This window comes from Camellia sinensis, chromosome 7 (assembly GCF_055761805.1).
Source record: "Camellia sinensis isolate YWXY chromosome 7, ASM5576180v1, whole genome shotgun sequence".
In the NCBI taxonomy this organism is placed as follows: domain Eukaryota; kingdom Viridiplantae; phylum Streptophyta; class Magnoliopsida; order Ericales; family Theaceae; genus Camellia; species Camellia sinensis.
Genome location: NC_138967.1, coordinates 114,500,206 through 114,523,194, shown reverse-complemented (window position 1 = coordinate 114,523,194; position 22,989 = coordinate 114,500,206). Strand labels below are relative to the sequence as shown.

Below are 22,989 nucleotides of genomic sequence, written 5' to 3'. Positions count from 1 at the left end.
ATCCCCTCGGTTTATTGGTCCCTTTGAGATCCTTGAGAGGATTGGCGAGGTCGCTTATCGTTTAGCTTTACCGCCGCAGTTGTCCGGAGTGCATGACGTGTTTCATGTGAGTATGCTTCGGAAGTATGAGCCGGATCCATCCCATGTGTTAGATTGGACCGACTTGGAGGTAGATGAGGATGCCTCGTATGAGGAGAGACCGGTTCGAGTCTTGGATAGACAGGATCAAGTCCTGCGTGGCAAGACCATTCCTTTGGTGAAGTTTTTATGGAAACATCACGGAGTGGAGGAAACCACTTGGGAACGTGAGTTGGAAGTCCGCGAGAAATATCTGGACTTGTTTGTTGATGTGTAACCCTGTATTGGTAATTTTGTAATATCGTTGAACTTTAAGAACATTATATGTGTCTTAAGTTGTAAAACATTGTGAATGTTTTAGTTAATGGAAATTCATTATAACATTGCATATGTTCAATGTATTGTGGAAATGCAGGCATGATGTTATTGTTGCATGTATTATGGAATTGTGGAAAATGAGTTGAAATTGGTAAATTTCAAAGGTATGCATGTTGATAATGCAGGTTGTTATGTGTAATGTGAAATGCCTCTTGAAAGAGAGGGGATTGACCGGTAATGGATCGGATTGTTTAATATTATGTGTAATATTGTTGAGAATGGAGAAAACCTATTTTTGAAAAACTTGCGTTTAATTTCGGGGACGAAATTCTTGAAGGGGAGGAGGTTATAGCGATCCCGGTTGTCCCTTTACTGTTCTGTTGTATTCCGGACTCTGTTCCGTGAAGTTGGTAGTTGTATCTATCTTGTTATCATCCTTTAATTCCGCTTGATTGAGTTTTAGGATGTATTGGGCAGAGTTGTTACAGGTTGGTTAGGCTTTGGTTTCAATTCTTTGTTGCCCAGTTTTCTGGAGGTCCACTCGAGCGGGTCTTCTTGCGCTCGAGCGGGGATTGCACGCTCCCAGTATTTTGGTGCTCTGCAGAACTTCTGCAGGCATTTTTTCACGCTCGAGCGGGTTTCTTTGCGATCGAGCGGTGGCGCTCGAGCGGGTACTCTGGCGCTCGAGCGGGTAGTACTTTTTGGTGTAAGTTCTGGGAGGGGGAAATCTATGCTCGAGCGGACTGGTTTTCGCGCTCGAGCGGATGTGCTTTATTCTTGTGTCTTGGCACTCGAGCGGGCCTTCTTGCGCTCGAGCGTACCTAGTTTTTTTGTTCTTGACGCTCGAGCGTTGTGTTCTCCGCTCGAGCGGGAATGTCGTATATCAGTTGGCAGCTGGGCGTTATAAATTCACTTTTTACACTCTCTCTCTCTCTCTCTCTTACTTTCTAAAAAGCCATTTTGAGAGTTCTTCTCTCTAGAAACTCCCTTTCTCTCTAGGGTTTGATCTAGTTGTAGTGTTTCCTTTTCCTTTGGCCTTTGTAAAAGTTGGGTTGATCATCGAGGGCCATCCATTGATCCGAGAATGTTGAGTTTTGGAGCACGTTGAGTTTCTTCACCTTCTTTCCTTGAGCTCCGAATTTGAGGTAGGGATTCCTACTCACTCTTATGGGTTTTAACCTAGATTTTGAGCTTATTGTTTAAATGGTCGATTTTGGGACTTAGGGTTTCAAAATGTGTTAAAGAGGATTTTGTAATTTTGGGCTCATAATATGTATTTTGGGTTTCAGAATGATGATATAGTTGTTGGTTGGTGATATTTGAACCTTTGAGTTGATATTGAGAGTTGGGGAAAAAAGCCCTAATCTGTTGTTTAAATTAATTGGTATAATTAATTTGGGAAAATTGTAGCTATATGAAATTGAGTTGGAAATAATGAAATTGGTGCATTACATGGTTGAATAGCGGAGCTAGATTTATTAATCTCTCACTTTTGAAAACATTGATATTTTATCTGTTGGAGCTTTTATTATTTGTTTAGAAATAATTGCTTGGGCTACCGGTAGAGGGTAGTTTTGATTGTTGTAGACAATGTATGATCATTAGGCAAACTAAAACTAATCAATTGGATATGTCATAGAGTATGACGGTTGATAGAATACATTAACGTTATGTATTGATTGATTGTGTATATGACCTTTGTGTATATACGTTGTGTGTGGGAGGAGATAGGGGATGTACTCCACGGTTTAGGAGAAGATAAGGGATGGACCTCTAAACCGGATGTTGTTTGGGAGGAGATAGGGGATGGACTCCACTAACACAGCTCATACGCTTGTAAGATAATGTGTTGATATAGCTCATATGCTTATCTTTGGAAGTGTTGATACAGCTCATATGCTTATCATTGGAAGTGTTGATATAGCTAATATACATATCTGTTGAATTGTGGATACAACTTTTATGCTTATCTGTTGAGATGTTGATATAACTAGTATGTTTATCTACTGTAAAATGGGAAATGTTTAATATGAGTCATTGTCTCATGTAAGTGGTTGGCCAGGTTCTGAGCCGCTGATGTAAATTGTGAAATTGATAGGAAATGGAAACTGAAATGAAATGGAAATGGGTTATGAATTGGTTTATGAAAATTGAACATTTATCAATTGCTAATGTCTTAGTCATTGCTCATATTGTGTTTAGCATATTTCTGCTGGGCTGTGGCTCACCCTCTATGGGACATTATTTTCAGGTACAGGTAGTATGCCACCTCCAAGGACATAACTTGGATGATAATGAGAGTTGAAGACTCTTTTTGTTTATTTTGTTTGTATTACATGTATATCAAGCCAAGGGCTATTTTGTATAGAGTTAGTACTCTTCTTTTGTGTAACCAGGTGTTGACTTGGAAAGTTGTAAGCCCTTAGGGCATTTGCTTTTGTTGTTAACATGTAATACAGTTGTAAGAATTACTCTGATGAATAGAAATAGTTAGTTTCTTTTATATCAATGCATGTATAAAGTGATGGGTTTTATGTGTTTTTTTGATGGCGTTAGTGGCTCATCGTCAAGACAATTCCAAGGTGAAGATGGGGCTGGAAGAGACACATAGAGGTTGGTTCAATTCGGGCGTGGATTCGCTAGGTAATTGAGAGTATACCTGTGTAATTCCTTTATATCTTCTTAGTGGATTGTTTTGTGGTTGTTGCCCGTGGTTTTTTTTATCACAATTGGAGGTGTCCAATTGTGGTTTTTCCACGTAAAATCGTTGTGTCAATTTGCCTTGGTTGTTTAATTGAGATTGTTATATACTGCTTAAAATTGATACATAATCACAAATCAACATCTAGGGGATTTCTAGATTTTTCAAGATTAATCAGTGGGTGAATCTCTGTTGACCTCTACTACCCCTGCAAAGTTTACAAATCCAAAATCTGACTCTCTAGTTTTCAGAAAATGTAAGGTTATTTCATGTAGTTTTCAAATACAGTGGAAAGAAACAAATAAATAGAAATTCATAAGACATGGATTATTAGTTCAACTATTAGTGTCATGTGCAAATTCAAATTTCTAGGAACACTCTGTTCTCCCAACAGCCATAAAAATTAAATCATAAATAGATTGTCAATGAAAAACTCAAAATCAGGAATGGGTAAAAACAACTTACTTAGTCATAAATACTAAACACATATTTTCTAACAAAGCAAAAACAAAAAGAGTTGTTGTCCTCCCATACACCACCAGTACGGCCATCTTCGTCCTTTACCTTTTCCTCACAAAATTTAATTTTGGGACCAAACCCAATGAAAATATGGATTTACAGAATAGTTGTTTTCCCTATCATTTCCCCCAAAGTAGAAAAATCAACGCAGAAAATCACTTCACAATTTAAAAAAAAAAAAATTACAAAAAAAACAATTTTACGAACACTAAACACTATTGATGAAGAGAATAAACACTGATATACGCTTACAATGATGTATACTTACAATGAGAAAATAAAAATCTAACAACAAACAAATAAATCAAATCCAAACAATTACATCAAAACACATAAGATTGCAGTATACATTAATTTGAATCCAAAATAAACAAAACTGCGAATTTTCAATCTACAATGTGATAAATATTATTTAGCAATAGTTCTTTTCACCACTCATACAATACCATGTTCAACAATACCATGCTCCCAAACCTTACCATGTTCAACAATTTATAGTCAAACCCATAAAAAACATGAAAATTAAGCATTTAGTGCAAAAGTTCCCATTTTTCGACCACAAAATAGAACTACAATACCTAGATTGGATGCTCTTATGATTTGCAATGCCAAGCTAACTTGCCAAGAATTTGATAAAAACACAGATTTATATGACATCAAAATTAAAGTGAAAGGAAAAGTGAACATAATGTTGAGAAGCATGAGTGTACCACTTGGAGATTGAAGCTTCAACGCTTCAAAAACCTTGGTCGCACATCTACCAAAGGAAATATGCAGTAATATGATGGATTTTTTTGATCTACCAATGAGTAAGTGGGTTTCAATTAATATATCATAACAATGAGCGGGTTGTGGGATTATTTGGTGGGTTTTCTTTACTTCTGCAACTTATGTGATGCTTTATATGCACATGGCTACCAAGAACAGTTACCTTGCAAACAATAACAATTTGTTATTGCTTTGTGAACAAGCACAATTATCAGCCTCTTTGCGAACAACATCGAGAATAGAATCGACAACTTAGCGCCCTCAATGTAGTGACCTTTGGCCCAATTAAAAAAAAAAAAAACAAAAACAAAAATGCTCCAAAAGAAATGTTGCACTGAATGGGATGCTGAATTTGGATGGGATAGCCTTTGTTTTTGCTGAATCTGGATGGGCTAAGTCCATGATGGTGAATGTTTGTGAAAGGTGGGAAGTTATTCGATGTGGGAAGTTAGGTAGATACAATTATTGAAGTTAAGGCTGTTAGTAAAAAAATTCTGAGAGTATGGCTCTAAAGTAGTTGTTGGCTTTTAATTAAGTCACTATATGAAGATACAAAACAATAACAAATTGTATTAGGGGGAAAAGAAACCAAACCACACTAACTAATAGGGGAAAAAAAAACTAACCAGTGGTAATGAGAAAAACACTGAATGGTGCAAAAAAAAAAAAAAAAAAAAAAAACAACTCTAACCAGTGTACAACAAAATTGGTCACCACAATCATCTTCCTCAAACTAGTTCAAAAACTAATGTAGTTCTTGGTGCTTGGATGGGTTTAATAAACAAATTGTGGGTTTATATTTTGTTCAAAAAATGTATTAGATTAATTCAAAAAAATGTATTAGATTGATTCAAAAAATTGTGGGTTTGGGAGAATGGAATTCTGATAATAACAATCTAAAATAACACAATGTAAATGGCCCATAAACAATCAACACAAAGAACTGGATTGTCAATACAAAGAACTGAAGAACTTACCTCTGTTGAACTGAAGAACGATGGGTTTGAATTGCAGCAACACAAAGAGAGAAGGGGAGAGGCAGAAATTGAGTGAAACACAACGTAAAAAAAAACACTGAAATTACCTGAACGATATTTAATCAAAAAATAAAACCAGCCAAGTGATAATTATACTATTTACCCCAATCTATCAATCATCTAGAGTTTTATTTGTTTATTTTTTTAAATCCATGTTTCTCTCACAATCCCTGTTTCTATAACAATATAACAGTTTGAATCATGTGATATAGAAAAAACTCAAAAACTGTTTTTCAGTATATTTGAATAGAAAATAACACTGCATTGATCAATATTATATGTGCTCTTCTAAATTTATGAAGTATATGTGTTGGACAGTTAACACTTGTGTAAGGGTATGGGATATGTCCGAACTTGGAATAAATTAAGCTAGAAACGCCATATTAGAAGACTTATCACTCTTAGCAGGATTCGGAGTTAAACCAGACAAAACTCTGGAAAACAGTCAAAGCTTCTTTAAATAGAGTAATAAAACTCCCATCAGCCATGCAAAAGAGCATGTATAAGTGGAAGTCAAATGAGTAATCCTTTCCTTTGCATACCTTGAGTACTTGAAGTCACTCACTGTTATTTTCTTTCTCAGGATGCCTGTTAGAATTTCTATAGCCTAAACAATCAAGTAGGGTGACATGGGTACCCTTGTTTAAGGCCGTAGGCACTTGGGAAATACTCTTTCAGTTCATTATCATTTCCATTAATCAAAAAGCTGGGAGAAGTAATACATGCCTTGACCCAACTTATAAACTTTTCAGGAAACCCCATTCCATCAAGTGTCTGGAGCTTGGAATGCCAACTTACGGAATCATAGGCTTTTCTTAAGTCCACCTTCAAAGCACATTTCCTCCCATTAGCACTGCGATGATATTTGCTGAGAAAGCATCACATTATCAGCAATCCTCTCAATCCTCCATAATGGGCAGTTTGACAATGTGACACAATTGAAGGAAGAACCATTTTAAGTCTATCAGCTACAATTTTAGCAGTGCACTTATAAATGATATTACAATAAGAGATAGGTCTATCACTTAGATTTGAAGGATTAGCCAGCTTGCCGATCCAATTAATCACTATAGATTGAACTTCTTTCAACAAGCACCAGAACTGAAGAAAAAAGATATCCAAGCAATCACATCATCACCTATAATGGACCAAGCTTTTTTAAAGAGCATAGCATTATATCTATCAGCTGTTGGAGCTTTTTCATTTTTCAGGGAGAACATAGTGCTTCATCTCTGCAGGAGCAACAAACTTGAGTAACTCACATTTTTGATATTCAGTAAGTTGCTTCTTGATATAGTTTTTTATGTCATCACCAGCCCTATGGTCAGCAGTAGTAGGCCCTAAAAGTATATCAAAAAATGAGACAATGTCTTTACTTCATTTGGATCAGTATGACTGAACCACCCTACTTTGTTATTCCCACATTTCTATGGCTAGCTCTTCTATGATTTATAGCTTTAAAGTAAAAAAACACTATTCTGATCCCCTAAATTCAACTACTGAATTATAAAGTTTTGCTTAACATACTTTTCTCAGCCCTACAATTACTCAACTTACTAAAATTGAGCATAGCATTCTTGTCTTTGTGAATAAGAGCTACATCATTTCCACTTCCTTTCAACTACTTTTGTGACCAGTCTTATTTCTCAACTCTTAACGATAATGATTTCTCAACTCTTAACAATAATGACCACTATATTTAAGACTTTTATTTTGGGTGAATAACTATATTTAAGCTTTGAACTGATTATATTTCTCTCATTTAGAAAGAGAATTGACTTGTGGAAATATTTAGAAGTTAAATCTTGTAAGCATCAATTTTGGTTTTTGCAGGTTCTGAAGTTTGATGATGGTTAAAATTGTGCACTTTAAAAGTTGAAGCATTAGTTTAATAATTGATGTCTATGATCACTGATTCACTACCAGACTGATTCACTACCAGTATAGAAAACAGATTAATTTGCTTAGTAATTGTCATATACTCAAGGTTCTACTTTGTTTGTTTGTTTGTTTTTAATTTATTTTTCTGCTGCAATATGAGTGTGTTTATATCACTTTGTGTCATTATATTAGTTGACACAATTATGCATTGTTGTGAATTAACCACAGTATCTTTTCTTGCTTAGTTGATACTGATCTTTTCTAGAAGACGTTAATAAGATATGTAGCTAATTGTATATATGGTATTTTTTTTTTCGTCTCCATTTGGTCTCAAGGCGATTTACAAAATCAGTTTCATGTGTATGTTTATGTATATATATGTGTGTATGTCTTGCGTGGGGGTGGGGGGTGGGGGTGGGTTTTGAACATCCCGTACTCGATGTTGTTCGCAAAGAGGCTGAAAACTAAAACCAAACACATTTTAATCGTATTTTTGTGTATTTATTAATTTATAATTAGGCTCTTGCTCTCAACATCATCATACCAAAAGGTTAAGGAAGAAACTGCAATGCCTTTAATCAAAAAAAATTTAACTGAAAAAAAAAATTACAATGATCATTCTATTTAATCAAAAACAGAACTAGCCAAGAGAAACCCCAACTCAATACTCTAGATTTCAAGAATATACTCTTTCTAGAGTCCATAAAAGCAAAGGAATGGTATAGAAGCAAAGAATTAATACTTACACATCCTCAAAACTAGCAAATCAAGGAAAATTATTACATAATTATTAAATATAATTGTATAAGCAGTTCCAATAACCCAACTACATGAATTCAAATTAGTGGGTGGAAAAATTAGAGATCCATAACACAAAATCAGAAATCCACATTATAATGGTTCAACATTATGACTCAATTTAAGTTTCCAAAACCATGTTGAGCAAGATTATTAATCAAAATTTCAAAAACAAAGTTGTTCATGTTAAACTATCATAGGAGATAGGAAAGAACAGGGGAATAGAAAATTGGAAGTCTGAAACAATTACCTCTGACAACTCAAATTAATTACAGGAAAATCAGATAGAAAATGAGTTCGCACACAATGTAGATTAAGGTATATAAATAAATATACAACTCATTGAACTGGGCATATCTTTTGGACCAAGTGTGTATGCTATTTTGACAATCGAGAAGCAGCAACTCAGGGCAGAACAATGTTAGATCATTGTGGTAGGTCTCTCATAGGCAAACTATCAAACATGTTATGGCCATGGCAGTATAAGCCAACATATCAACACTTTTTTTCACTCTCATTGCCACTCTGCTTCTCATTTCTAATTAAGGATCGCAATGATGGAGGCCCTGTGTTAGGTAAAACAACAGTTGAACAAAAATAAAAAATAAAAATAATTGAAACAAATGAGACTCAGACATTGCCGTGATCGAACCATACCTGTTTAGAAATTGAAGAGAGAATAAAGTCTGTGTAGAAATTAAAGAAGTAAATTGAAATCTTACCCCTTGCGAGTTATAAATTGAAATCCAAAAGGTTGTAAGGGAATCGAACCAGAACCACCCCAAAAGCACAGCCAGCAATGTATCAGTTTGGGCACAGGAGGAAAGCGGAGGCTGAAGTGGAGGAGGAGCAAGGAAGGAGGCGGCGATCTTCTTCAAGGATGAAGCGGTTGTTGTCGACGTCCCAGGCATCGTGACAAGCACGGGTGATGAAGGATTGGATGAAACCAACGCCGAAGAAGCTGAGGAAGTAGATGAAGGAAGCGATGAGGGAGGCGATGGCGGCGAGTTTGGAGAAAGGGATGACATGGAGAAGGGTGGAGGACTGGATCTTATCACGCCAACGGTGGAGGAGGTAGTAGGCCACAGAGAAGAAGAGTGTGAAGAAAATGTCCTTAGTCAGGTATGGAGGGAGAGGTAAGGCATCAAAGGCTTTTGGGATGAGGAGGATGAGAGAGATCGTGTAAAGAGGGAGTTGAAGAGAATGTGTGTGGTACTGAAAGCAGATGTGTTTGGGCAGACGTGGGATAAAGATAGAGAGAGAGAGAGCAGAGAGGGTTTGAGCAGGAATCGTATAAATCTGCACCGTTAATATATTTTTAGGATTGATCTCAGCTATTCAAAAAAAATGTATCTCTGATATATTTTATATATTTTCAAATCTGTTCTGCTTTATTTTATATATATATCATTCTAATATTCATTTGTGTTTATTCCTCATTGTCCTGAATCCAGATATGCAACTGCAATACATTGGATCTGTCATGAAAAACAAGTAGGAGAAAATAAATGGACCACCCCCATCAATAATAAACAACTGGTTTTCCTCCCAAACTCTGGGCTGAAATGGAATCCACATGAGAAGACTGTGGACGCATCAGCATCACCTTTACACTTGTTGCCTAAATCACTGCCCACTTGTCACCTCATCACCTTATCCAATTGAAGGGAAAAAAACCACTTAGAATTTTTATTTAAATTTCCCTTTTATCCTCATTTATCTTTTAATTTAAATTTTTATACTTCAACTAATATTTTAATATGATCTTCTCATCCCTTTGGGATTTAAAACTTGAAATATAAGAGATGTAAAATAAAATTTAAATAGAATCTGAAGGGTAAAACGGATAATTTATTATACAATTTTTTTCTTTTTTCTTTTTAACACTCCTAAATTGTGCACACAAAACCCGCACATGATCATTTTCCATCGAATTTTTTATGACAGTGACAAGATGCCTACATTGACACACCAATTAAGTATGAAAATCAAATTGTCACAATTAAAAATTTAAGGATTAAAATAAAATTTTATTAAAAATTTAAGACCAAAAAAAATGTAATTTATTCAAAAAAATACAAATTACAATCATAATTCCAATAAATTTTCTCATGTTAATTTAGTTTTTATATTTCCAATTGCATCAAAATATCTTTAAAATTTTCACATTGTGTTAATTAGATAAATTGATAACACCCCTATAAATATTAAATACACAAATTAGTGCTGGGCTTCTCACTTCATAATTGGATTGGAAAGGAGTTGTTCGGTCCAATGGGCCTAATTTTGAATTCCGTTTCGATAATTCGAATAGTTTATATTTTAAGAGTCGTCGAATACATCATCCTTATAAAAAATTAAGTTGATTGGATAATGACAACCATATATTCGGATCACTTTTCTATTAAAAAAATAAATAGTGACAAAAAATGAATCTTAAAATATGAACAGTTCGAGCCATTGAAATGAGATTTAAAATTAAGCTCATTGGACCGAATAACACCTCTTCAACCCGATTATGGACGGGAGAAAACTCCATCTCTAAAAACTAATAGGCAAATTAATACATTCATTTTTTTTCAAATGATTGAAGAATGACCTCTAATTTAAAATGATTAATTCTCTCCCAATTGAAACCACCAACCCCCCCCAAAAAAAAATATTTATGGAAGTACCCAAAAAAAGAAAAAAAAGTCCAATTCCACTTGTAAAAATAGAAGGGGTAAAACAGTCATTTTAATCCAAATGGTCCCAAAATCAGTCTTTCCCACTTATTCAAAACCATTTGCTTAACCAACCACCAAACCCTCTGTAAAACAGCTACCACCGCCTATTCTTTCATTTCACATCTAGAGATTTACAATTATGTTTCCGTCTTTATATATACACCAACCCAGATTGCAAGTCCATCATCAAATCCAAAATTACTCATAAACCTCTCATATCTGTCACTGAAAGATTAGCAAATTTAAAGAAAGAAGAAGAAAAAGATGAGTTCGGCAAGCAGAGCTTGGATTGTAGCAGTGAGTGTTGGAGCTGTGGAGGCACTCAAAGATCAGGGGTTCTGTACATGGAACTACACCATGAGATCGATACACCAGCACGCCAAGAACAATCTCAGATCATACTCTCAGGCCAAGAAACTCTCTCCGTCGTCCTCCGCCGTGCTTTCGAGTAAAGTGAGGGAAGAGAAGGCAAAGCAATCGGAGGAGTCTACGAGGAAAGTCATGTACTTATTAGATGTACTAGTTTGAGAAAATTGTTATGAAAAATGTTACGGATATTAATACATTTATTACAATCTTATTAACACACTTACAAGTTGATATAAATCTCATGTTGACTGCATATTGTATAGTCTTAAGGCTGTTGCATTATAATGGAAAAAATCAAATTTTAATACGATTTTTGATGACTGAAAATTTAGAAATCAAATGAAACTTTTTGTTTGCACTAATTTTAATGTTATCAATTTCTTCTTTTTGTTTGCACCAAATTGTACAAAAAAAAAAAAAAAAAAAAAAAAAAAAAAAAAAAAAAAAAATCTATAAACAATGTAAATTTTGATTTGTTGAATTATAATACCAATTTCAGCTGAGAAGTGAAGTTGGAGATATTTGCTGAAGATTTGGAAATTGGATCAACTCAACTTAAAAAATAATTTTTTCATATATTTCTTTGTTTTTCTCATGAGGAATGTAAACCATTTAATAAGGGTTTTCAAATTGAAAAATGATTTTACTTTTTGAGTTTATTTTCTAGATCTAGTGATGTGTTAAGAATATGATTGATTGATAAGTAGAAAATATTTAATTAGTAACTAATCATCTTCTTTATATATCACTAAATCTAAAAGTGAGTCTAACTTTTGAATTTAAAACTAATCATCTTCTTTATACATCATATACTCTTTCAAATTTTGTGCACAAGAGTTTGTTATTTGTGGTGTTAATTATTATTATTATTATTATTATTATTATTATTTTAGAAGTTGTATGTAGTTGTTTATTTCCGATTAAATGGCCAATTTGATATAGTACTTTTAATATTTATAATTAAAAGAAATTAAAAATACATCTCTTTACAAGTCAGAATTTTAAGACATTGAATATTTACTTATTAACTATAGAAGGATAAAGAAAAAATTTAATGTATATGCTCAAAAATATTCTTATAACCTTTACTAGAGAATTTTTTTTTAAGATTCTTGATGTTAAGATTTTATAGGATAAATGATATGTACTATTTTTGTAGTGGTTGGAGTCTCTCAACATTTTTTCAGAGAAATTTTGATGTAGAAAATTTTCAAAACATAGTTTTCTCTGTATTTTGAAATTTCTCTAATTTGCTTAATTTTTATGATTTTCTATGTGTTTTAAAATTTATCTGAGTTAAAATTTTCTTGGTTTGTTCACAAATTTCTCTATGTTTTGACCAATTTTCTCTAATTTGAAATTTATTTGGTTTACTCACAATTTTCTTTGTGTTTTGACCAAATTAGAGAAAATTGAACATATTTAAAATAAAATAAAAAAGAGTATAGAAATTAGACACCAACTCAACCCTTCTCTCTCACTCTCTTTCATTTCTCCCTACAATCATAATCATGATTGTCCTCCCTGTCATCTAGTAGTTTTTTTTCTACTAAACATGCCTTCAAATTAACTTGTTGATAAACTAGAAATCTATAGAATTCATAAACTATAGATTAATTTGTTTGAAATAGATGAACTGTTGGAAAAATGGTGTTTTATAAGGCTTATTTTAGGCCGACTTTGAGCTCAAAATTGAGTGGGTCCTGAACGTCTTTTGGGGCGGGTCCGAAGAGGTGAAGTGTTCCTTGCCGCATTGCAAGTCACACGGTGACGGTTCGTTTAAACCATTTATGAGTGAATGAGAACATGATGTCGTTTTCGGGTTTGAGAAATGGACATTTAAAGTTTTCAAGTGGGTTTCCTTGTGAGGCTTGTCCCATATTGAAACTTTAAGAGAGTTTTGTTGAGTATATAAACTCTAGCCTACAACACTTGGGTTGGGCCCCAAGGGGCACCTCAAGTTCGTAGAAGGGAGGAGTTATGGACAAAGTGTACCTTAGCCCAAACCACTGCACAGGCGCGCGCACTGCCGCCGCCCGGCCGAGCCAAGCCGTGCCGGACGCGATTGTGGGTCGGGTCGGTTCTTATATTAATTTTTTGGGCAAAATTTTATTTGAATTTTTTAATGAAATAAAATTAAAATTTGTGCCAAAAATTGTATTTATTTTTTATCCATTTCCGGTCCATTTTATTCCTGACAGATTAAACAGTTCTTACATTTCAGATCTGTTTGAACCCAGACAGGTTCAAATCTGTCCAGGTTTTTTAACTGCATCTGTTCATAATAGTTGCATATCTGTTAGGCAGTTATGAACAGATTCAAAACTAAGGTTAAACAGTTTTCAATCTGTTATATATTTCGGACAGATTCATATGTGGAAAACTGCCCAGGCAGTTTCAACAACAGTTATATAACTGCTACAGTTGGTATATCTGTCCAGATCTGTTTGAATTTCAAAACAGTGTCTGTTGACACAGTTTTGCACCTGTTCATGCTCTAAATTGCACCTGTTCGGGACTGTGATTTTTGCCTATAAAAACAGTCATAATTCCAGCAGTTAAGAAGTCCGAAAAATAATCAGAAATTGTCTCTTTTGCTGTCCACATTTTATTGGTTTTGCATTATTCTTCATATTAGATTTAGAATAAATTTCAGAGAGTATAAGAACACAAGGTTTGGTTCGCCGTGCAAATTGTTTGGAGTGCTACTACAATTTGTGAAGATCATTGTATCCTAGGAGATAGACGCCACTCAACCGTAAGCACCGTAGCGGGGCGAATCTGTCTTAAGGACAGAGTGTCACACACTCGACTTGGTCTTTTATTTTTAATTCGGTTCGATAAATAAATTCGGTACGTTATTTATTTATTTTGTTTGATTTAGTTTCAATTTATTTTATTTACACAGAAGATTGTTCCAACATGAACAATCCGTAGCAGCTTTAATGAATGAAATCAATCAGATGCAGAAATCAAAGAACTAAATTACTGAAGAAACTCAATACCCAAATTAAAATCAGAGAACCCAATTGGAAGGAACATAATCAACAACAGAATTTAAAGAAAGCTAATCCTAAAAGGCCAAGAACAAGAAAAATCAGGATTATAGTTTGGAAGGAGAAAAAACAAAGGGATGAAAGAAATCCAATTAATTGTAGAGAAATGTGAGATGAAAGAAGAAAGATTAACGTACGACAAAGGAAATGGCATACAATCAGATGCAGAAATTAGAATAGAAATCTAGAGTACCTACAAATTCAACTCAAGAACTTGAGTCTAGGTCACAATCGTGTTGATTCTAGAAGCTGTGAATGGCCACTTCGACTTCACGAAGGCTCGTCTCTTATGATGGAGAGCCGAATAGAACAAGATTCGAACTCGATTCTAGAAACTGCGAACGGCCACTTCAACGCCACAGAGAGTCATCCCACACAATGGGTCGTCCTTGAACGGGTGAGGAACTTAAACTACAAAAAATAAAATAAAATATTATGGACTTCTCACATTATTAAAAGTTAAAAAGGGGTGTTAGATTAAATACCCCCTTTAAAATTCTAAACTTTGTTTAAAATTTCTTCTTGTTGTGCCATCTCTCTCACTCACTTAGTGTGCCATTTTTTTATATCTCTTCTCTGTTGATTTGTCACTTGTCTCTAATCACCATGTTGCTGCAACTATTATCTCTCCCATCACCAATGATGCAGTCTCTCTAACATAGGTTGTTATTCTTATTTTATTTATAAGTAATCTTTTATCAATTGGAAAAAAAATCATTAATTCCCTATAAAACAATAGTTATTGAGAGGGGAGTTTGTGCTGAACATATGGACCGAGCAAAATTTAGATTTTGGGCTGTTGTCTTGGATCTCTCAACCAAGCTGGAAGGATGCCAGGTGTTGGACTGAGATTTCTAGTTGGCCTGGGCCGAGGTCAAGCTTGGTAAATGGCAGCCTAGCTTTAAACTGAACTAAATGTTGGTGTCTAATGACTTTCGCTGAGCTCTAGAGCTAAGCGGAATTTACCTTGGAAGGTGAACAAGATTCGACCGAGCTGAAGAGTGGTCAAAGTCGGCAACTCCATAAGCAGGTTAGCCATGTTTCTATGCCGAATGATGTTGGCTTGGGTGGGTTCACATAGTCTGATCGGGTTAGAAGTAACTAGCTAGTCACCTCGGATCTAGACTGGCTGGAAATAACATGGTTTCGAAGGGTGGATGACATCGCACCGTGCTATGGATAGCTCGGTAGGAATTGCCACGCGGCCCAATTGGAGTGTGAAGAAGAGAACCCACCATCCGTACGCATCAATACCGTTTAGAGGTTTAGTTAATGATGTTTGGCAATATTGACGCATACATATTTAAGGTAAAGAGATGATAGAACATCCACGCATCCAAGAAAGGACGAACAAGGTAGTGCACGCACAAACTATATAAGCCCTATGGCGCCTCCATACAAAAGGTCTGCAACTTTCCTTACTCAGAGCTATCTTTGTTTTTGTCTTTCTTCTATAAGGGTGCTAAATTTACTATCATAGTGGTTTTCCGGCAACACACCCGTCGCGTGGCTAACCATTGTTGTGCTCTCAAGTTGTATGATACCGTTCGGAGTGACATGGAGCTTGGACACAAGGAGTACGGAAGTAAAGAATATTTACTCCCTGTATAATTGATACCGTCTGTGGGAATCTTGACATACAAAACCTTGTCCTCCAAGCTTCTCTGATTAACCTTAATGGTGAATAACGATGATGTTCTGATGTCCACCATCGACAACATTATGCTAGAGTCTGTTTGGCTGCGCGACTACTTGCCCGTCATTCCGATGATGATTGGTTTGGCGACCTCCACACGAGGGCCTTCGAGTGATGCACGAGACAAATACGCAAGGAGTTCTAGGTGCTCATTGAGCCTAGAAGGGCGCCACCGATGACGAGAGTCGCACACTCAACACTTGGAGCTCGGTCGAGTACTTAATCGACTTGGCTGCACAATAACTCGATCCTCCTCTCAAATGCTAAACATGGAGTTTTTCAGGGTTAAGCTATGATTTTGAATCAAAAAGTGAATTTTTCTTCCCGGTTTGGCCTAGATCTTTCCGTGTTCATCTCAAGGGATGAACAGTACTATCGCGACCCAAACCCGCCCCTATGGGTTTAGCACCGTAACCGGCCAGTAATCCGAGATTACCGAAGGCCTGCTTAACAGTAAGACAGTAACACATAGTACAAAGGCTGGCGGAAGCCAAAACTGTAATTAAAAGATGTCCAATGAGTTGTGACAGCATGTATGCAAAAAGACTTTTTTAAAACATATTCAGTGTGTTTGGTTTGAGTTTTTTGAATTAAGTTTTTTGAAAACTGAGTTTTTTGATTTTCGTATTTTTTTTGTTTTTAGTGAATATTTTTAAAATTTTAAATATTTTTTTTTTACGTTTTTAGATGCACATTACTTAGATATATCTAAAAAGTAAAAAATTTGTGAAAAAATATTTTTAAAAATTAATAAATACATAAAAATACAAAAAATGTACTGAATTCTCGTATTTTTTTTTTTTTGTATTTTTGGTATTTAGTGAATTTTTAAAAGGTTTTTTTTTCAATTTTTTTTTTTTTTTACTTTTTAAGTATATTTATGTTGGGTATGTCTAAAAATTAAAAAAATTGCTCAAAATATTAAAAAAATTCAATAAAAACAAAAAAACATGGAAAATAAGAAAGTATAATTTTTTGAAAAGTGTTTTTGACAAATGATAACCAAGCATAGTGATTCACATTCAGAACAAAACAGTACTATACATACATATACAAACATTCGGGTTAGGGACCAAATCCCTACCATAACAGTACAGTACAAGTCTATACAGTCTATACAGTCTATACAATGCAGAGACAAAAAGGGGGAATCTAAAACACCCTGAAGCAGCCTTAGCTTGGCAACACTTGGAACCTCAAGGTGAGGCACGATGGTTGGCTTGACAAAGCAAGGGCTAATCTGACGCTCTTAGCTCTGGTCCGGTGCCTGAACATCTACATATATATATAAATAGTAAGCTAAAGCCCAGTGAATAACATATGCGTAAGGAGGTTAAGAATGAATGTCCTTTCAGTATTGAAAACAGTCGTTTATCAGTATATCAGTCATTCAGTTTGTGACTCATAATTCATGCCATAACAGTCATTTAGAACCTATAATAGTCATATGTGGTACATCCAATAGCAAAACAGTACAGTAGGTCTTAACAGACCGAGCAGTCAATGATGGCCATCATATCAGTAAACAAATAGTGGTTCCAAACGTGGGAACCGACAGAGATCTCTGTAACAGTAGCAGTAACAGTAGCAGTAACAGTTCAGTAACAGTAAATTATTATGGATGCCACGGATACAGTTCACAAATAGGACAAACATTCATTCAGTAAACAGTGTCATTTCATAAAGTAGTACAGTCATTTGTTCAGAAAATAATCTCAATTGAACATATCTTTACAACATTGTTACTCACTGAGCACTGGCCTATAAGCAGCTAGAGCGTCCTCGGATGCCAACCCTACACAGTTACAGAACGAACACACACTAAGCTACACAGTTAGGAAATAATAACTTAATCCCTAATTTGCCTCGGTGTGGTTCTACATCAATATTCTCGTTAAGATGCCTTAAACTAGGCCTAGGAGTGCCTAGGATGAAATGAGGATGCAAAGATGCACTTTAAAACACTTTTCAGAATTTTTAGAAAACAGGGGTCTCGCTCGAGCGGACATGTAGACAAATGAGCTCCGCTCGAGCGTGACTTTCGTCGCTCGAGCGGACTGTAAGCTATAGTAAAAGTACTGGATGCACAGAAATCACACTCGATGGGCGCTCGATCCACGCTCGAGCGTGAGACACAAGTCCTCGCTCGAGCGTGAACTCTCTCGCTCAAGCGGACTGTAAACATATGCAAAGTATTGGATACATGCATTTCACGCTCGAGCGCCACTTTTCTTGCTCGAGCGGGTTGCATGAACACAAGGCGTACGCTCGAGCGTGGAGTTCCTCGCTCGAGCGTGAGTCCAAAATCTGGAATTTCCAGATTTGAACCTCAAGCTCAAAACTCAACTCTAATGCATCAAAACTCAACCTCTTGAGCCTATTTTCTGGAAAAACACTTTAAACCCATAATAAAACATGTTTTGAAGATCAATTTGTAAAATCAAAGTCTAAGGGTGAGTTAATTAAACACCATTTTCAAATAAAACATCAAGAACATAATGAACATGCAACATGCATGAATTTAATCAACTTCAAAGCTTCCAAAGCATGATCAAATGAGTTAATTCACTCCCAAACATGATGAATTCATGGACTATAACCCAAATATGGACATGCATGCAATAATTCCCATGAAAACAACTCTAAACTTCAAGAAATGCACATGCATGCATGATTCAAGCTTCAATTCAACTATCTTAAACCAATTTATGACCTTGGGCTCCTATCCACCATGAATCATGCAAGATATGACTCAAATTCAAGCTCAAGAAGATGGTTCTCCTACCTTAGACCTTGAATTACAAGTGTAGAAGCTCAATTATGCAAGACTCCTTCAAATTCTTCAAATTCTCCAAGCAATTGGTTGAAATCAAGTTTTTCTCTCCCTCTCTCACTCTCTCTAGTTGGTTGAGCTCAAGAAGATGGCTGAGGAAATGTTGTATGTCTAAGTGTACTCAAGCCTCAAGGTGTTGGAGAAAGTGGCCCACTAGCATGGCAATTTGGTGAATAAGTCCAACTTATGTAATTTAACATTATTAAATCTAATTTAATCATACCAAATCACATTTCAATTAAATATACCATAAAATCACATAAATGCTAATTAACATAAATCACTAATCAATTTCAGATTCGGCCGCCGATAAGGCCTTCAATTTGCAATTTAAACATAATACATGAACAGATAATTTAACAGTCAAACAGATAGACATGCATTTAAACTAACACACTCAATCAATTAACTCAAAATTTCAATCAATTCAATTACTTATCATGATCAGTCTCAGTTTAGCAGTAATCAGTGGTGTTATCAGTAAACAGTAGTGAAGATTGTCACAAGTACATTTAAGGATGGAGAACCAGGAGTCATTTAACACTTAAGATAGTTTAACACCCTTGATTAATCAAGTTTTTAATGATTTCGGGTGCTATGGTTTCATTTTTGCTACAGATATCATAATCAGGGCTAAAGAACCATGAGAACAACGTAAACAAAAATGGAGAAAAATGAGAAAAATCTTGAAACTTACTTATTGGGGCTGGAATCTGTTCTCTAATTAGTAGGGATGCTTGAACCACGATATCTCTCCATTTGTCATAAAGAAAACACTTTGATCTGGAACAAAATATAGAGGGGCAAGAGTTTGGCACTCTGGTTTTTAGAGATGAAAAGTCGGGGGTGAAAAAGGCGAACACTAGAGAGAGTTGTATATAATGGTTGTATATATATTGTATATGAAGGGGCACCAAGATTTGAAATTTTTGGGGAATTGCGCTGATCATCATGAAGAAACACACGGGGACCGCTAGGGAGGCGACATGTGTACATGAATGGACGTTATGTCAGCATGATTAGGGGACGTGCCATTTGAGGCATAGGTTTTGTGTCGGACAGTTCTATTTACCGAGCAAGAAATTTAACTCGACCTGTTGTGATAATCCAAGTCATGCTGAAGCAGACTTAATGGGCAATTGAGAGGGGAATTTATGCTGAACAAATGGGTCGAACAAAATTTAGATTTTGAGCTATTGTCCTGGATCTCTCAACTGAGCTAGAAAGTGGCTAGTTGTTGGATTGAGATATCTAGTCGGCCTAGGCTGAAGGTCAAGCTTGGTCAAATGGTAGCCTAGCTTTCAATTGGGCTGAGGGTCGATGGCCAATGACTTCGGCCATGCTCTGGAGCTAAGCGGAATTTACCTTGGAAGGTGAACAAGATTTGATTGAGTTAAAGTGTGGTCGAAGTCGGCAACTTTACCCTCGACCGGGCTAAGCAGGTCGGCCAAGCTTCAAAGTGGAGCAAGGTTGGCTTGGGTGGGTTCACATAGCCTAACCGGGCTGGAAGTAACAAGCTAAGCACCTCGGATCAAAAGGTCTGCAACTTTCCTTACTCAAAGCTATCTTTGTTTTTGTCTTTCTTCTCTAAGGGTGCTAACTTGACCGTCAGAGAGGTTTTCTAGCAACACACCCGCCGAGTAGCTCACTGTCGTTGTGCTCTCAGGCTGTATGACATCGTTTGCAGTGACAAGGAGCTTGGACGCAAGGAGTACGAAAGTAAAGAATATTTACTCCCCGTATAGTTATCCATAAAGTACTAATATTTTTTTTTCTATTAATAAAAAATAAGAAGAAAATTAAAATAAAAAATAATTAGTAAATAAAATAAAGGGAATCATATATGCAAGAAGTTTAGAGACCCCACCATTTGATATGCATAGTCATTAAATTCTGTAATTAATTATATGTTTGTAGTCATATTAATACATACATCTATATAGTAAATTTTATAATACATTTCTATAAAATAAAAAAAAAGTGTATACCACGTATGACCTTCATAATATTTGATTATGACTAATTGTATTATTATTTATTATGACTCATTGTTGTGTTACTTATTATTTAGTTATAACTTCTTGTGATTTTTATTTCGGCTATGATGGAAGAGGTCTTTGGTTATGTCCCAAGTGGTATTTGGTTATGTTTTATTGTGATGTTAGTTATGATCTATTGTAATTATTATTTTAGTTGACCAAAAAATTCTTTAATTATGGTTTAAATGATGTTTGGTTATAGTTATGATTAGGGCTACAAATGAACGGATGTTCATGAATAGGCTTGAGCTCGGTTCGGTAATGGCTCATTCGAATCGGTTCATCAATTTTTTATTGTATTCGAGTTCAAACTCATTAAAATCTTAATAAACAAGTCTAAACATTTAAAGCTTGACTCGTTGGTTGGGTTCGTTTAACATTTATTTAAATAATAAAATAAACATATTATTTTTACATTAAATAATGTAAAAATATATATAAAAAATAGAATAAACATGTTATTTATGTATTTAAATAATCTAAATGTAAATAATAGTTAAATTTGTTTAGATGTAAATAATAGCTAACTATTAAGAATATATTTATATAATAATAGTGGTAGATATTATTATTTTAGTAAGATATTGACTTTTATTTTAGTATATATATATTTATATAATTGAAGTTTCAATTGTAATTTTAATCTCATACACAAAGTATAAATTTATAATTTTGTGGCTCGTTAAGGTTTGTGAACAGACCTCGAGTTCGAGTCAAGCCTAAACCAACTCGATTCGAATTTGGTTCGTTAAAGTTTTATTGAACTTGAACTTAAGTTTAAACTCGTTAAAATCTTCATAAATAAGTTTAAACATATTAAAATTCGACTCGACTCAGTTCGTTTACAATTTTAATGATAATTGAAAGTAATTAATTATAATATTTGTGATTAGAATTAACATGTGGTATACCCTAAAAAGTTGAGAAATTATATATTTTTACTTAACAGGTAATGCCAGGTGCATTGGCAGAGGCAAAGAAGGATGAGGCGGGTCACGTGCCCCCTCCTTAGTTTTGAGATTTTTTTTTTTTTTGTCATATATAAAATATATATTTTTTTCTTAATATGTTTTTTGGTTAAGAATTTATTGTATTGTTCCTAACAAGTAATTATTTGATACTTTAAAAGTGCTGTGTGATATTATTTATATAATAATTTAAACCAATAGTATAGTGAAAAATCTTATAGATTGGATATAATTAACTCATTATTTTCAAGTAGTTGGCAGACTGCTTAGTGTGATTTGTGATTTCTCATACTTTGAGCATCACGTAGGCAATGGTATATGGTATTCTAAGACTGTTTAATAATTTTCATTCAAAACATATCATTTATAAGTAATGTCATCTCTTTAATATTTTTCAATCAAATAAAAATTAAATAGATTTTATAATAATTTATACTATAAACGATGTGTTTTTATTTTTAAAATTAAAAATTTTGATCCATAATTTTTTGTGCTAAAATTAGAAACTTACATCACCATTCAACACCGAGCTATTCTACACTATTATAGAATTTTAATTTGTTCCTCTTAATAATGAATATGTAATTTTTTATGCTTAAATTTAATTCATAAAATTATTATTATCTTAACATTCATCATAATTTTTTTTAAATAAAAACTTATAGTTAATAATTCCCTCTCTAACTTAATTTTCTGACCCCGCCTCCGCCACTGGCTATGTGGTAATCCAACATGATATTCATTACTTAAAACAATGAGATTCCGTACTTTTTTGTTAAATTTTTAGAAAATAGCTTGTCAAATGTCAAGTGATAAACCACCAAATAATCACTCTAAAAAAGTGACCCATATATATGATAGTATTGATGTAAACAGTGTATATTATTTTATTTGATAATAAGATATTATTTTGTCTTATAGTAAAATATTACGTTGTCTCACAGTAAAATGTTATTTTGACAATATTGTCCAAGGAAAAAATAGAATTTTTTACTTTGTCCTTACTTAATTTTGCACCTCCTCCTTACAGAGTTTATGAAACAAAATAAATTGAGCTGTCATTTTCATCAAATAAAGGTCCAATGGAGGAATTTTGGCTAAATTTACCAAAAATGAAATATTTGTAGATATTCAATGTCAAAAATTTTGTAAATCCCACCACCGAAAACGTACCTCTTCTATAAATAAGTAAAAAATTTTGA

At 34.5% G+C, this 22,989-nt stretch overlaps 1 long non-coding RNA gene across 1 annotated transcript; it reads right to left on the bottom strand.

Annotated features, from left to right (window-relative positions):
* Positions 1-8,302: 8,302 nt before the first annotated feature.
* LOC145795273 (uncharacterized) lies at positions 8,303-9,455 on the bottom strand. Its single transcript, XR_014335884.1, has 2 exons — positions 8,823-9,455; positions 8,303-8,666 (listed from the first exon to the last, which is right to left on the bottom strand). It is a non-coding gene; the product is annotated as an uncharacterized LOC145795273 (long non-coding RNA).
* Between the last annotated feature and the right edge of the window lie 13,534 nt (positions 9,456-22,989).